The sequence below is a fragment of the Scyliorhinus torazame genome, chromosome 5, assembly GCF_047496885.1.
Source record: "Scyliorhinus torazame isolate Kashiwa2021f chromosome 5, sScyTor2.1, whole genome shotgun sequence".
Taxonomy (NCBI): Eukaryota; Metazoa; Chordata; class Chondrichthyes; order Carcharhiniformes; family Scyliorhinidae; genus Scyliorhinus; species Scyliorhinus torazame.
This window is the reverse complement of record NC_092711.1, coordinates 48,078,081-48,092,900: the sequence shown is the minus strand read 5'-3', so window position 1 is coordinate 48,092,900 and position 14,820 is coordinate 48,078,081.

Below are 14,820 nucleotides of genomic sequence, written 5' to 3'. Positions count from 1 at the left end.
TCACAGTTACAGGGGCAGCTACACCCCAGAGTGCAGTGGAACCACACTGAGAAACACACTGACAATTGGAACTGAATCACTGAACGGACACAGTTACAGAGGCAGCTACACCCCAGAGTGTAGTGGAACCACACAGAGAAACACACTGACAATTGGAACTGAATCAATGAATGGACACAGTTACAGAGGCAGCTACACCCCTGGGTGCAGTGGAACCACCCACAGAAACACACTGACAATTGGAACTGAATCACTGAATGGTCACAGTTACAGAGGCAGCTACACCCCAGAGTGCAGTGGACCCACCCAGAGAAACACACTGACAATTGGAACTGAATCACTGAATGGTCACAGTTACAGAGGCAGCTACACCCCAGAGTGCAGTGGACCCACCCAGAGAAACACACTGACAATTGGAACTGAATCGCTGAATGGTCACAGTTACAGAGGCAGCTACACCCCAGAGTGCAGTGGAACGACGCAGAGAAACACACTGACAATTGGAACTGAATCACTGAATGGTCGCAGTTACAGCGGCAGCTACACCCCAGAGAGCAGTGGAACCACACAGAGAAGCACACTGACAATTGGAACTGAATCACTGAATGGACACAGTTACAGAGGCAGCTGCACCCCAGAGTGGAATGGAACCACACAGAGAAACACACTGACAATTGGAACAGAATCACTGAATGGACACAGTTACAGAGGCAGCTACACCCCAGAGAGCAGTGGAACCACCCAGAGAATCACACTGACAATTGGAACTGAATCACTGAATGGTCACAGTTACAGAGGCAGCTACACCCCAGAGTGCAGTGGACCCACCCAGAGAAACACACTGACAATTGGAACTGAATCACTGAATGGTCACAGTTGCAGAGGCAGCTACACCCCAGAGTGCAGTGAACCACCCAGAGAAACACACTAACAATTGGAACTGAATCACTGAATGGTCACAGTTACAGGGGCAGCTACACCCTAGAGTGCAGTGGAACCACACTGAGAAACACACTGACAATTGGAACTGAATCACTGAACGGACACAGTTACAGAGGCAGATACACCCCAGAGTGTAGTGGAACCACACATAGAAACACACTGACAATTGGAACTGAATCAATGAATGGACACAGTTACAGAGGCAGCTACACCCCAGAGAGCAGTGGAACCAGCCAGATAATCACACTGAGAATTGGAACTGAATCACTGAATGGTCACAGTTACCTAGGCAGCTACACCCCAGAGTGCAGTGGACCCTCCCAGAGAAACACACTGACAATTGGAACTGAATTACTGAATGGTCATAGTTGCAGAGGCAGCTACACCCCAGAGTGCACTGAACCACCCAGAGAAACACACTGTCAATTGGAACTGAATCACTGAATTGTCAAAGTTACAGAGATGGATACACCCCAGAGTGCAGTGGAACCACCCAGAGAAACACACTGACAATTGGAACTGAATCACTGAATGGTCACAGTTACAGAGGCAGCTACACCCCAGAGTGCAGTGGACCCACCCAGAGAAACACACTGACAATTGGAACTGAATCACTGAATGGTCACAGTTACAGGGGCAGCTACACCCCAGAGTGCAGTGGAACCACACAGAGAAACACACTGACAATTGGAACTGAATCACTGAATGGTCACAGTTACAGGGGCAGCTACACCCCAGAGTGCAGTGGAACCACACTGAGAAACACACTGACAATTCGAACTGAATCACTGAACGGACACAGTTACAGAGGCAGCTACACCCTAGAGTGTAGTGGAACCACACAGAGAAACACACTGACAATTGGAACTGAATCAATGAATGGACACAGTTACAGAGGCAGCTACACCCCTGGGTGCAGTGGAACCACCCACAGAAACACACTGACAATTGGAACTGAATCACTGAATGGTCACAGTTACAGAGGCAGCTACACCCCAGAGTGCAGTGGACCCACCCAGAGAAACACACTGACAATTGGAACTGAATCACTGAATGGTCACAGTTACAGAGGCAGCTACACCCCAGAGTGCAGTGGACCCACCCAGAGAAACACACTGACAATTGGAACTGAATCGCTGAATGGTCACAGTTACAGAGGCAGCTACACCCCAGAGTGCAGTGGAACGACGCAGAGAAACACACTGACAATTGGAACTGAATCACTGAATGGTCGCAGTTACAGCGGCAGCTACACCCCAGAGAGCAGTGGAACCACACAGAGAAACACACTGACAATTGGAACTGAATCACTGAATGGACACAGTTACAGAGGCAGCTGCACCCCAGAGTGGAATTTAACCACACAGAGAAACACACTGACAATTGGAACAGAATCACTGAATGGACACAGTTACAGAGGCAGCTACACCCCAGAGAGCAGTGGAACCACCCAGAGAATCACACTGACAATTGGAACTGAATCACTGAATGGTCACAGTTACAGAGGCAGCTACACCCCAGAGTGCAGTGGACCCACCCAGAGAAACACACTGACAATTGGAACTGAATCACTGAAAGGTCACAGTTGCAGAGGCAGCTACACCCCAGAGTGCAGTGAACCACCCAGAGAAACACACTAACAATTGGAACTGAATCACTGAATGGTCACAGTTACAGAGACGGATATACCCCAGAGTGCAGTGGAACCACCCAGAGAAACACACTGACAATTGGAACTGAATCACTGAATGGTCACAGTTACAGGGGCAGCTACACCCTAGAGTGCAGTGGAACCACACTGAGAAACACACTGACAATTGGAACTGAATCACTGAACGGACACAGTTACAGAGGCAGATACACCCCAGAGTGTAGTGGAACCACACATAGAAACACACTGACAATTGGAACTGAATCAATGAATGGACACAGTTACAGAGGCAGCTACACCCCAGCGAGCAGTGGAACCAGCCAGATAATCACACTGACAATTGGAACTGAATCACTGAATGGTCACAGTTACCTAGGCAGCTACACCCCAGAGTGCAGTGGACCCACCCAGAGAAACACACTGACAATTGGAACTGAATCACTGAATGGTCACAGTTGCAGAGGCAGCTACACCCCAGAGTGCAGTGAACCACCCAGAGAAACACACTGACAATTGGAACTGAATCACTGAATTGTCACAGTTACAGAGATGGATACACCCCAGAGTACAGTGGAACCACGCAGAGAAACACACTGACAATTAGAACTGAATGACTGGATGGTCACAGTTACAGAGGCAGCTACACCCCAGAGTGCAGTGGAACCACCCAGAGAAACACACTGACAATTGGAACTGAATCACTGAATGGTCACAGTTACAGAGGCAGCTACACCCCAGAGTGCAGTGGAACCACCCAGAGAAACACACTGACAATTGGAACTGAATCACTGAATGGTCACAGTTACAGAGGCAGCTACACCCCAGAGTGCAGTGGACCCACCCAGAGAAACACACTGACAATTGGAACTGAATCGCTGAATGGTCACAGTTACAGAGGCAGCTACACCCCAGAGTGCAGTGGAACGACGCAGAGAAACACACTGACAATTGGAACTGAATCACTGAATGGTCCCAGTTACAGCGGCAGCTACACCCCAGAGAGCAGTGGAACCACACAGAGAAACACACTGACAATTGGAACTGAATCACTGAATGGACACAGTTACAGAGGCAGCTGCACCCCAGAGTGGAATGGAACCACACAGAGAAACACACTGACAATTGGAACTGAATCACTGAATGGACACAGTTACAGAGGCAGCTAAACCCCAGAGAGCAGTGGAATCACCCAGAGAATCACACTGACAATTGGAACTGAATCACTAAATGGTCACAGTTACAGGGGCAGCTACACCCTAGAGTGCAGTGGACCCACCCAGAGAAACACACTGACAATTGGAACTGAATCACTGAATGGTCACAGTTACAGGGGCAGCTACACCCCAGAGTGCAGTGGACCCACCCAGAGAAACACACTGACAATTGGAACTGAATCACTGAATGGTCACAGTTGCAGAGGCAGCTACACCCCAGAGTGCAGTGAACCACCCAGAGAAACACACTAACAATTGGAACTGAATCACTGAATGGTCACAGTTACAGGGGCAGCTACACCCTAGAGTGCAGTGGAACCACACTGAGAAACACACTGACAATTGGAACTGAATCACTGAACGGACACAGTTACAGAGGCAGATACACCCCAGAGTGTAGTGGAACCACACATAGAAACACACTGACAATTGGAACTGAATCAATGAATGGACACAGTTACAGAGGCAGCTACACCCCAGAGAGCAGTGGAACCAGCCAGATAATCACACTGAGAATTGGAACTGAATCACTGAATGGTCACAGTTACCTAGGCAGCTACACCCCAGAGTGCAGTGGACCCTCCCAGAGAAACACACTGACAATTGGAACTGAATTACTGAATGGTCATAGTTGCAGAGGCAGCTACACCCCAGAGTGCACTGAACCACCCAGAGAAACACACTGTCAATTGGAACTGAATCACTGAATTGTCAAAGTTACAGAGATGGATACACCCCAGAGTGCAGTGGAACCACCCAGAGAAACACACTGACAATTGGAACTGAATCACTGAATGGTCACAGTTACAGAGGCAGCTACACCCCAGAGTGCAGTGGACCCACCCAGAGAAACACACTGACAATTGGAACTGAATCACTGAATGGTCACAGTTACAGGGGCAGCTACACCCCAGAGTGCAGTGGAACCACACAGAGAAACACACTGACAATTGGAACTGAATCACTGAATGGTCACAGTTACAGGGGCAGCTACACCCCAGAGTGCAGTGGAACCACACTGAGAAACACACTGACAATTCGAACTGAATCACTGAACGGACACAGTTACAGAGGCAGCTACACCCTAGAGTGTAGTGGAACCACACAGAGAAACACACTGACAATTGGAACTGAATCAATGAATGGACACAGTTACAGAGGCAGCTACACCCCTGGGTGCAGTGGAACCACCCACAGAAACACACTGACAATTGGAACTGAATCACTGAATGGTCACAGTTACAGAGGCAGCTACACCCCAGAGTGCAGTGGACCCACCCAGAGAAACACACTGACAATTGGAACTGAATCACTGAATGGTCACAGTTACAGAGGCAGCTACACCCCAGAGTGCAGTGGACCCACCCAGAGAAACACACTGACAATTGGAACTGAATCGCTGAATGGTCACAGTTACAGAGGCAGCTACACCCCAGAGTGCAGTGGAACGACGCAGAGAAACACACTGACAATTGGAACTGAATCACTGAATGGTCGCAGTTACAGCGGCAGCTACACCCCAGAGAGCAGTGGAACCACACAGAGAAACACACTGACAATTGGAACTGAATCACTGAATGGACACAGTTACAGAGGCAGCTGCACCCCAGAGTGGAATTTAACCACACAGAGAAACACACTGACAATTGGAACAGAATCACTGAATGGACACAGTTACAGAGGCAGCTACACCCCAGAGAGCAGTGGAACCACCCAGAGAATCACACTGACAATTGGAACTGAATCACTGAATGGTCACAGTTACAGAGGCAGCTACACCCCAGAGTGCAGTGGACCCACCCAGAGAAACACACTGACAATTGGAACTGAATCACTGAAAGGTCACAGTTGCAGAGGCAGCTACACCCCAGAGTGCAGTGAACCACCCAGAGAAACACACTAACAATTGGAACTGAATCACTGAATGGTCACAGTTACAGAGACGGATATACCCCAGAGTGCAGTGGAACCACCCAGAGAAACACACTGACAATTGGAACTGAATCACTGAATGGTCACAGTTACAGGGGCAGCTACACCCTAGAGTGCAGTGGAACCACACTGAGAAACACACTGACAATTGGAACTGAATCACTGAACGGACACAGTTACAGAGGCAGATACACCCCAGAGTGTAGTGGAACCACACATAGAAACACACTGACAATTGGAACTGAATCAATGAATGGACACAGTTACAGAGGCAGCTACACCCCAGCGAGCAGTGGAACCAGCCAGATAATCACACTGACAATTGGAACTGAATCACTGAATGGTCACAGTTACCTAGGCAGCTACACCCCAGAGTGCAGTGGACCCACCCAGAGAAACACACTGACAATTGGAACTGAATCACTGAATGGTCACAGTTGCAGAGGCAGCTACACCCCAGAGTGCAGTGAACCACCCAGAGAAACACACTGACAATTGGAACTGAATCACTGAATTGTCACAGTTACAGAGATGGATACACCCCAGAGTACAGTGGAACCACGCAGAGAAACACACTGACAATTAGAACTGAATGACTGGATGGTCACAGTTACAGAGGCAGCTACACCCCAGAGTGCAGTGGAACCACCCAGAGAAACACACTGACAATTGGAACTGAATCACTGAATGGTCACAGTTACAGAGGCAGCTACACCCCAGAGTGCAGTGGAACCACCCAGAGAAACACACTGACAATTGGAACTGAATCACTGAATGGTCACAGTTACAGAGGCAGCTACACCCCAGAGTGCAGTGGACCCACCCAGAGAAACACACTGACAATTGGAACTGAATCGCTGAATGGTCACAGTTACAGAGGCAGCTACACCCCAGAGTGCAGTGGAACGACGCAGAGAAACACACTGACAATTGGAACTGAATCACTGAATGGTCCCAGTTACAGCGGCAGCTACACCCCAGAGAGCAGTGGAACCACACAGAGAAACACACTGACAATTGGAACTGAATCACTGAATGGACACAGTTACAGAGGCAGCTGCACCCCAGAGTGGAATGGAACCACACAGAGAAACACACTGACAATTGGAACTGAATCACTGAATGGACACAGTTACAGAGGCAGCTAAACCCCAGAGAGCAGTGGAATCACCCAGAGAATCACACTGACAATTGGAACTGAATCACTAAATGGTCACAGTTACAGGGGCAGCTACACCCTAGAGTGCAGTGGACCCACCCAGAGAAACACACTGACAATTGGAACTGAATCACTGAATGGTCACAGTTACAGGGGCAGCTACACCCCAGAGTGCAGTGGAACCACACTGAGAAACACACTGACAATTGGAACTGAATCACTGAACGGACACAGTTACAGAGGCAGCTACACCCCAGAGTGTAGTGGAACCACACAGAGAAACACACTGACAATTGGAACTGAATCAATGAATGGACACAGTTACAGAGGCAGCTACACCCCTGGGTGCAGTGGAACCACCCACAGAAACACACTGACAATTGGAACTGAATCACTGAATGGTCACAGTTACAGAGGCAGCTACACCCCAGAGTGCAGTGGACCCACCCAGAGAAACACACTGACAATTGGAACTGAATCACTGAATGGTCACAGTTACAGAGGCAGCTACACCCCAGAGTGCAGTGGACCCACCCAGAGAAACACACTGACAATTGGAACTGAATCGCTGAATGGTCACAGTTACAGAGGCAGCTACACCCGAGAGTGCAGTGGAACGACGCAGAGAAACACACTGACAATTGGAACTGAATCACTGAATGGTCGCAGTTACAGCGGCAGCTACACCCCAGAGAGCAGTGGAACCACACAAAGAAACACACTGACAATAGGAACTGAATAACTGAATGGACACAGTTACAGAGGCAGCTGCACCCCAGAGTGGAATGGAACCACACAGAGAAACACACTGACAATTGGAACTGAATCACTGAATGGACACAGTTACAGAGGCAGCTACACCCCAGAGAGCAGTGGAACCACCCAGAGAATCACACTGACAATTGGAACTGAATCACTGAATGGTCACAGTTACAGAGGCAGCTACACCTTAGAGTGCAGTGGACCCACCCAGAGAAACACACTGACAATTGGAACTGAATCACTGAATGGTCACAGTTGCAGAGGCAGCTACACCCCAGAGTGCAGTGAACCACCCAGAGAAACACACTAACAATTGGAACTGAATCACTGAATGGTCACAGTTACAGAGACGGATACACCCCAGAGTGCAGTGGAACCACCCAGAGAAACACACTGACAATTGGAACTGAATCACTGAATGGTCACAGTTACAGGGGCAGCTACACCCTAGAGTGCAGTGGAACCACACTGAGAAACACACTGACAATTGGAACTGAATCACTGAACGGACACAGTTACAGAGGCAGATACACCCCAGAGTGTAGTGGAACCACACATAGAAACACACTGACAATTGGAACTGAATCAATGAATGGACACAGTTACAGAGGCAGCTACACCCCAGAGAGCAGTGGAACCAGCCAGATAATCACACTGACAATTGGAACTGAATCACTGAATGGTCACAGTTACCTAGGCAGCTACACCCCAGAGTGCAGTGGACCCACCCAGAGAAACACACTGACAATTGGAACTGAATCACTGAATGGTCACAGTTGCAGAGGCAGCTACACCCCAGAGTGCAGTGAACCACCCAGAGAAACACACTGACAATTGGAACTGAATCACTGGATGGTCACAGTTACAGAGGCAGCTACACCCCAGAGTGCAGTGGACCCACCCAGAGAAACTCACTGACAATTGGAACTGAATCACTGAATGGTCACAGTTGCAGAGGCAGCTACACCCCAGAGTGCAGAGAACCACCCAGAGAAACACACTAACAATTGGAACTGAATCACTGAATGGTCACAGTTACAGAGACGGATACACCCCAGAGTGCAGTGGAACCACCCAGAGAAACACACTGACAATTGGAACTGAATCACTGAATGGTCACAGATACAGGGGCAGCTACACCCTAGAGTGCAGTGGAACCACACTGAGAAACACACTGACAATTGGAACTGAATCACTGAACGGACACAGTTACAGAGGCAGATACACCCCAGAGTGTAGTGGAACCACACATAGAAACACACTGACAATTGGAACTGAATCAATGAATGGACACAGTTACAGAGGCAGCTACACCCCAGAGAGCAGTAGAACCAGCCAGATAATCACACTGAGAATTGGAACTGAATCACTGAATGGTCACAGTTACCTAGGCAGCTACTCCCCAGAGTGCAGTGGACCCTCCCAGAGAAACACACTGACAATTGGAACTGAATTACTGAATGGTCATAGTTGCAGAGGCAGCTACACCCCAGAGTGCACTGAACCACCCAGAGAAACACACTGCCAATTGGAACTGAATCACTGAATTGTCAAAGTTGCAGAGATGGATACACCCCAGAGTGCAGTGGAACCACCCAGAGAAACACACTGACAATTGGAACTGAATCACTGAATGGTCACAGTTACAGAGGCAGCTACACCCCAGAGTGCAGTGGACCAACCCAGAGAAACACACTGACAATTGGAACTGAATCACTGAATGGTCACAGTTACAGGGGCAGCTACACCCCAGAGTGCAGTGGAACCACACTGAGAAACACACTGACAATTGGAACTGAATCACTGAACGGACACAGTTACAGAGGCAGCTACACCCCAGAGTGTAGTGGAACCACACAGAGAAACACACTGACAATTGGAACTGAATCAATGAATGGACACAGTTACAGAGGCAGCTAAACCCCTGGGTGCAGTGGAACCACCCACAGAAACACACTGACAATTGGAACTGAATCACTGAATGGTCACAGTTACAGAGGCAGCTACACCCCAGAGTGCAGTGGACCCACCCAGAGAAACACACTGACAATTGGAACTGAATCACTGAATGGTCACAGTTACAGAGGCAGCTACACCCCAGAGTGCAGTGGACCCACCCAGAGAAACACACTGACAATTGGAACTGAATCGCTGAATGGTCACAGTTACAGAGGCAGCTACACCCCAGAGTGCAGTGGAACGACGCAGAGAAACACACTGACAATTGGAACTGAATCACTGAATGGTCGCAGTTACAGCGGCAGCTACACCCCAGAGAGCAGTGGAACCACACAGAGAAACACACTGACAATTGGAACTGAATCACTGAATGGACACAGTTACAGAGGCAGCTGCACCCCAGAGTGGAATGGAAGCACACAGAGAAACACACTGACAATTGGAACAGAATCAATGAATGGACACAGTTACAGAGGCAGCTACACCCCAGAGAGCAGTGGAACCACCCAGAGAATCACACTGACAATTGGAACTGAATCACTGAATGGTCACAGTTACAGAGGCAGCTACACCCCAGAGTGCAGTGGACCCACCCAGAGAAACACACTGACAATTGGAACTGAATCACTGAATGGTCACAGTTGCAGAGGCAGCTACACCCCAGAGTGCAGTGAACCACCCAGAGAAACACACTGACAATTGGAACTGAATCACTGAATTGTCACAGTTACAGAGATGGATACACCCCAGAGTACAGTGGAACCACGCAGAGAAACACACTGACAATTGGAACTGAATCACTGGATGGTCACAGTTACAGAGGCAGCTACACCCCAGAGTGCAGTGGAACCACCCAGAGAAACACACTGACAATTGGAACTGAATCACTGAATGGTCACAGTTACAGAGGCAGCTACACCCCAGAGTGCAGTGGAACCACCCAGAGAAACACACTGACAATTGGAACTGAATCACTGAATGGTCACAGTTACAGAGGCAGCTACACCCCAGAGTGCAGTGGACCCACCCAGAGAAACACACTGACAATTGGAACTGAATCGCTGAATGGTCACAGTTACAGAGGCAGCTACACCCCAGAGTGCAGTGGAACGACGCAGAGAAACACACTGACAATTGGAACTGAATCACTGAATGGTCGCAGTTTCAGCGGCAGCTACACCCCAGAGAGCAGTGGAACCACACAGAGAAACACACTGACAATTGGAACTGAATCACTGAATGGACACAGTTACAGAGGCAGCTGCACCCCAGAGTGGAATGGAACCACACAGAGAAACACACTGACAATTGGAACTGAATCACTGAATGGACACAGTTACAGAGGCAGCTACACCCCAGAGAGCAGTGGAACCACCCAGAGAATCACACTGACAATTGGAACTGAATCACTGAATGGTCACAGTTACAGAGGCAGCTACACCCCAGAGTGCAGTGGACCCACCCAGAGAAACACACTGACAATTGGAACTGAATCACTGAATGGTCACAGTTGCAGAGGCAGCTACACCCCAGAGTGAAGTGAACCACCCAGAGAAACACACTAACAATTGTAACTGAATCACTGAATGGTCACAGTTACAGAGACGGATACACCCCAGAGTGCAGTGGAACCACCCAGAGAAGCACACTGACAATTGGAATTGAATCACTGAATGGTCACAGTTACAGGGGCAGCTACACCCTAGAGTGCAGTGGAAAAACACTGAGAAACACACTGACAATTGGAAGTGAATCACTGAACGGACACAGTTACAGAGGCAGATACACCCCAGAGTGTAGTGGAACCACACATAGAAACACACTGACAATTGGAACTGAATCAATGAATGGACACAGTTACAGAGGCAGCTACACCCCAGAGAGCAGTGGAACCAGCCAGATAATCACACTGAGAATTGGAACTGAATCACTGAATGGTCACAGTTACCTAGGCAGCTACACCCCAGAGTGCAGTGGACCCTCCCAGAGAAACACACTGACAATTGGAACTGAATTACTGAATGGTCATAGTTGCAGAGGCAGCTACACCCCAGAGTGCACTGAACCACCCAGAGAAACACACTGCCAATTGGAACTGAATCACTGAATTGTCAAAGTTAAAGAGATGGATACACCCCAGAGAGCAGTGGAACCACCCAGAGAAACACACTGACAATTGGAACTGAATCACTGAACGGACACAGTTACAGAGGCAGCTACACCCCAGAGTGAAGTGGAACCACACAGAGAAACACACTGACAATTGGAACTGAATCAATGAATGGACACAGTTACAGAGGCAGCTACACCCCTGGGTGCAGTGGAACCACCCACAGAAACACACTGACAATTGGAACTGAATCACTGAATGGTCACAGTTACAGAGGCAGCTACACCCCAGAGTGCAGTGGACCCACCCAGAGAAACACACTGACAATTGGAACTGAATCACTGAATGGTCACAGTTACAGAGGCAGCTACACCCCAGAGTGCAGTGGGCCCACCCAGAGAAACACACTGACAATTGGAACTGAATCGCTGAATGGTCACAGTTACAGAGGCAGCTACACCCCAGAGTGCAGTGGAACGACGCAGAGAAACACACTGACAATTGGAACTGAATCACTGAATGGTCGCAGTTACAGCGGCAGCTACACCCCAGAGAGCAGGGGAACCACACAGAAAAACACACTGACAATTGGAACTGAATCACTGAATGGACACAGTTACAGAGGCAGCTGCACCCCAGAGTGGAATGGAACCACACAGAGAAACACACTGACAATTGGAACAGAATCACTGAATGGACACAGTTACAGAGGCAGCTACACCCCAGAGAGCAGTGGAACCACCCAGAGAATCACACTGACAATTGGAACTGAATCACTGAATGGTCACAGTTACAGAGGCAGCTACACCCCAGAGTGCAGTGGACCCACCCAGAGAAACACACTGACAATTGGAACTGAATCACTGAATGGTCACAGTTGCAGAGGCAGCTACACCCCAGAGTGCAGTGAACCACCCAGAGAAACACACTAACAATTGGAACTGAATCACTGAATGGTCACAGTTACAGAGACGGATATACCCCAGAGTGCAGTGGAACCACCCAGAGAAACACACTGACAATTGGAACTGAATCACTGAATGGTCACAGTTACAGGGGCAGCTACACCCTAGAGTGCAGTGGAACCACACTGAGAAACACACTGACAATTGGAACTGAATCACTGAACGGACACAGTTACAGAGGCAGATACACCCCAGAGTGTAGTGGAACCACACATAGAAACACACTGACAATTGGAACTGAATCAATGAATGGACACAGTTACAGAGGCAGCTACACCCCAGCGAGCAGTGGAACCAGCCAGATAATCACACTGACAATTGGAACTGAATCACTGAATGGTCACAGTTACCTAGGCAGCTACACCCCAGAGTGCAGTGGACCCACCCAGAGAAACACACTGACAATTGGAACTGAATCACTGAATGGTCACAGTTGCAGAGGCAGCTACACCCCAGAGTGCAGTGAACCACCCAGAGAAACACACTGACAATTGGAACTGAATCACTGAATTGTCACAGTTACAGAGATGGATACACCCCAGAGTACAGTGGAACCACGCAGAGAAACACACTGACAATTGGAACTGAATCACTGGATGGTCACAGTTACAGAGGCAGCTACACCCCAGAGTGCAGTGGAACCACCCAGATAAACACACTGACAATTGGAACTGAATCACTGAATGGTCACAGTTACAGAGGCAGCTACACCCCAGAGTGCAGTGGAACCACCCAGAGAAACACACTGACAATTGGAACTGAATCACTGAATGGTCACAGTTACAGAGGCAGCTACACCCCAGAGTGCAGTGGACCCACCCAGAGATACACACTGACAATTGGAACTGAATCGCTGAATGGTCACAGTTACAGAGGCAGCTACACCCCAGTGTGCAGTGGAACGACGCAGAGAAACACACTGACAATTGGAACTGAATCACTGAATGGTCGCAGTTACAGCGGCAGCTACACCCCAGAGAGCAGTGGAACCACACAGAGAAACACACTGACAATTGGAACTGAATCACTGAATGGACACAGTTACAGAGGCAGCTGCACCCCAGAGTGGAATGGAACCACACAGAGAAACACACTGACAATTGGAACTGAATCACTGAATGGACACAGTTACAGAGGCAGCTAAACCCCAGAGAGCAGTGGAACCACCCAGAGAATCACACTGACAATTGGAACTGAATCACTGAATGGTCACAGTTACAGGGGCAGCTACACCCTAGAGTGCAGTGGACCCACCCAGAGAAACACACTGACAATTGGAACTGAATCACTGAATGGTCACAGTTACAGGGGCAGCTACACCCCAGAGTGCAGTGGAACCACACTGAGAAACACACTGACAATTGGAACTGAATCACTGAACGGACACAGTTACAGAGGCAGCTACACCCCAGAGTGTAGTGGAACCACACAGAGAAACACACTGACAATTGGAACTGAATCAATGAATGGACACAGTTACAGAGGCAGCTACACCCCTGGGTGCAGTGGAACCACCCACAGAAACACACTGACAATTGGAACTGAATCACTGAATGGTCACAGTTACAGAGGCAGCTACACCCCAGAGTGCAGTGGACCCACCCAGAGAAATACACTGACAATTGGAACTGAATCACTGAATGGTCACAGTTACAGAGGCAGCTACACCCCAGAGTGCAGTGGACCCACCCAGAGAAACACACTGACAATTGGAACTGAATCGCTGAATGGTCACAGTTACAGAGGCAGCTACACCCGAGAGTGCAGTGGAACGACGCAGAGAAACACACTGACAATTGGAACTGAATCACTGAATGGTCGCAGTTACAGCGGCAGCTACACCCCAGAGAGCAGTGGAACCACACAAAGAAACACACTGACAATTGGAACTGAATAACTGAATGGACACAGTTACAGAGGCAGCTGCACCCCAGAGTGGAATGGAACCACACAGAGAAACACACTGACAATTGGAACTGAATCACTGAATGGACACAGTTACAGAGGCAGCTACACCCCAGAGAGCAGTGGAACCACCCAGAGAATCACACTGACAATTGGAACTGAATCACTGAATGGTCACAGTTACAGAGGCAGCTACACCTTAGAGTGCAGTGGACCCACCC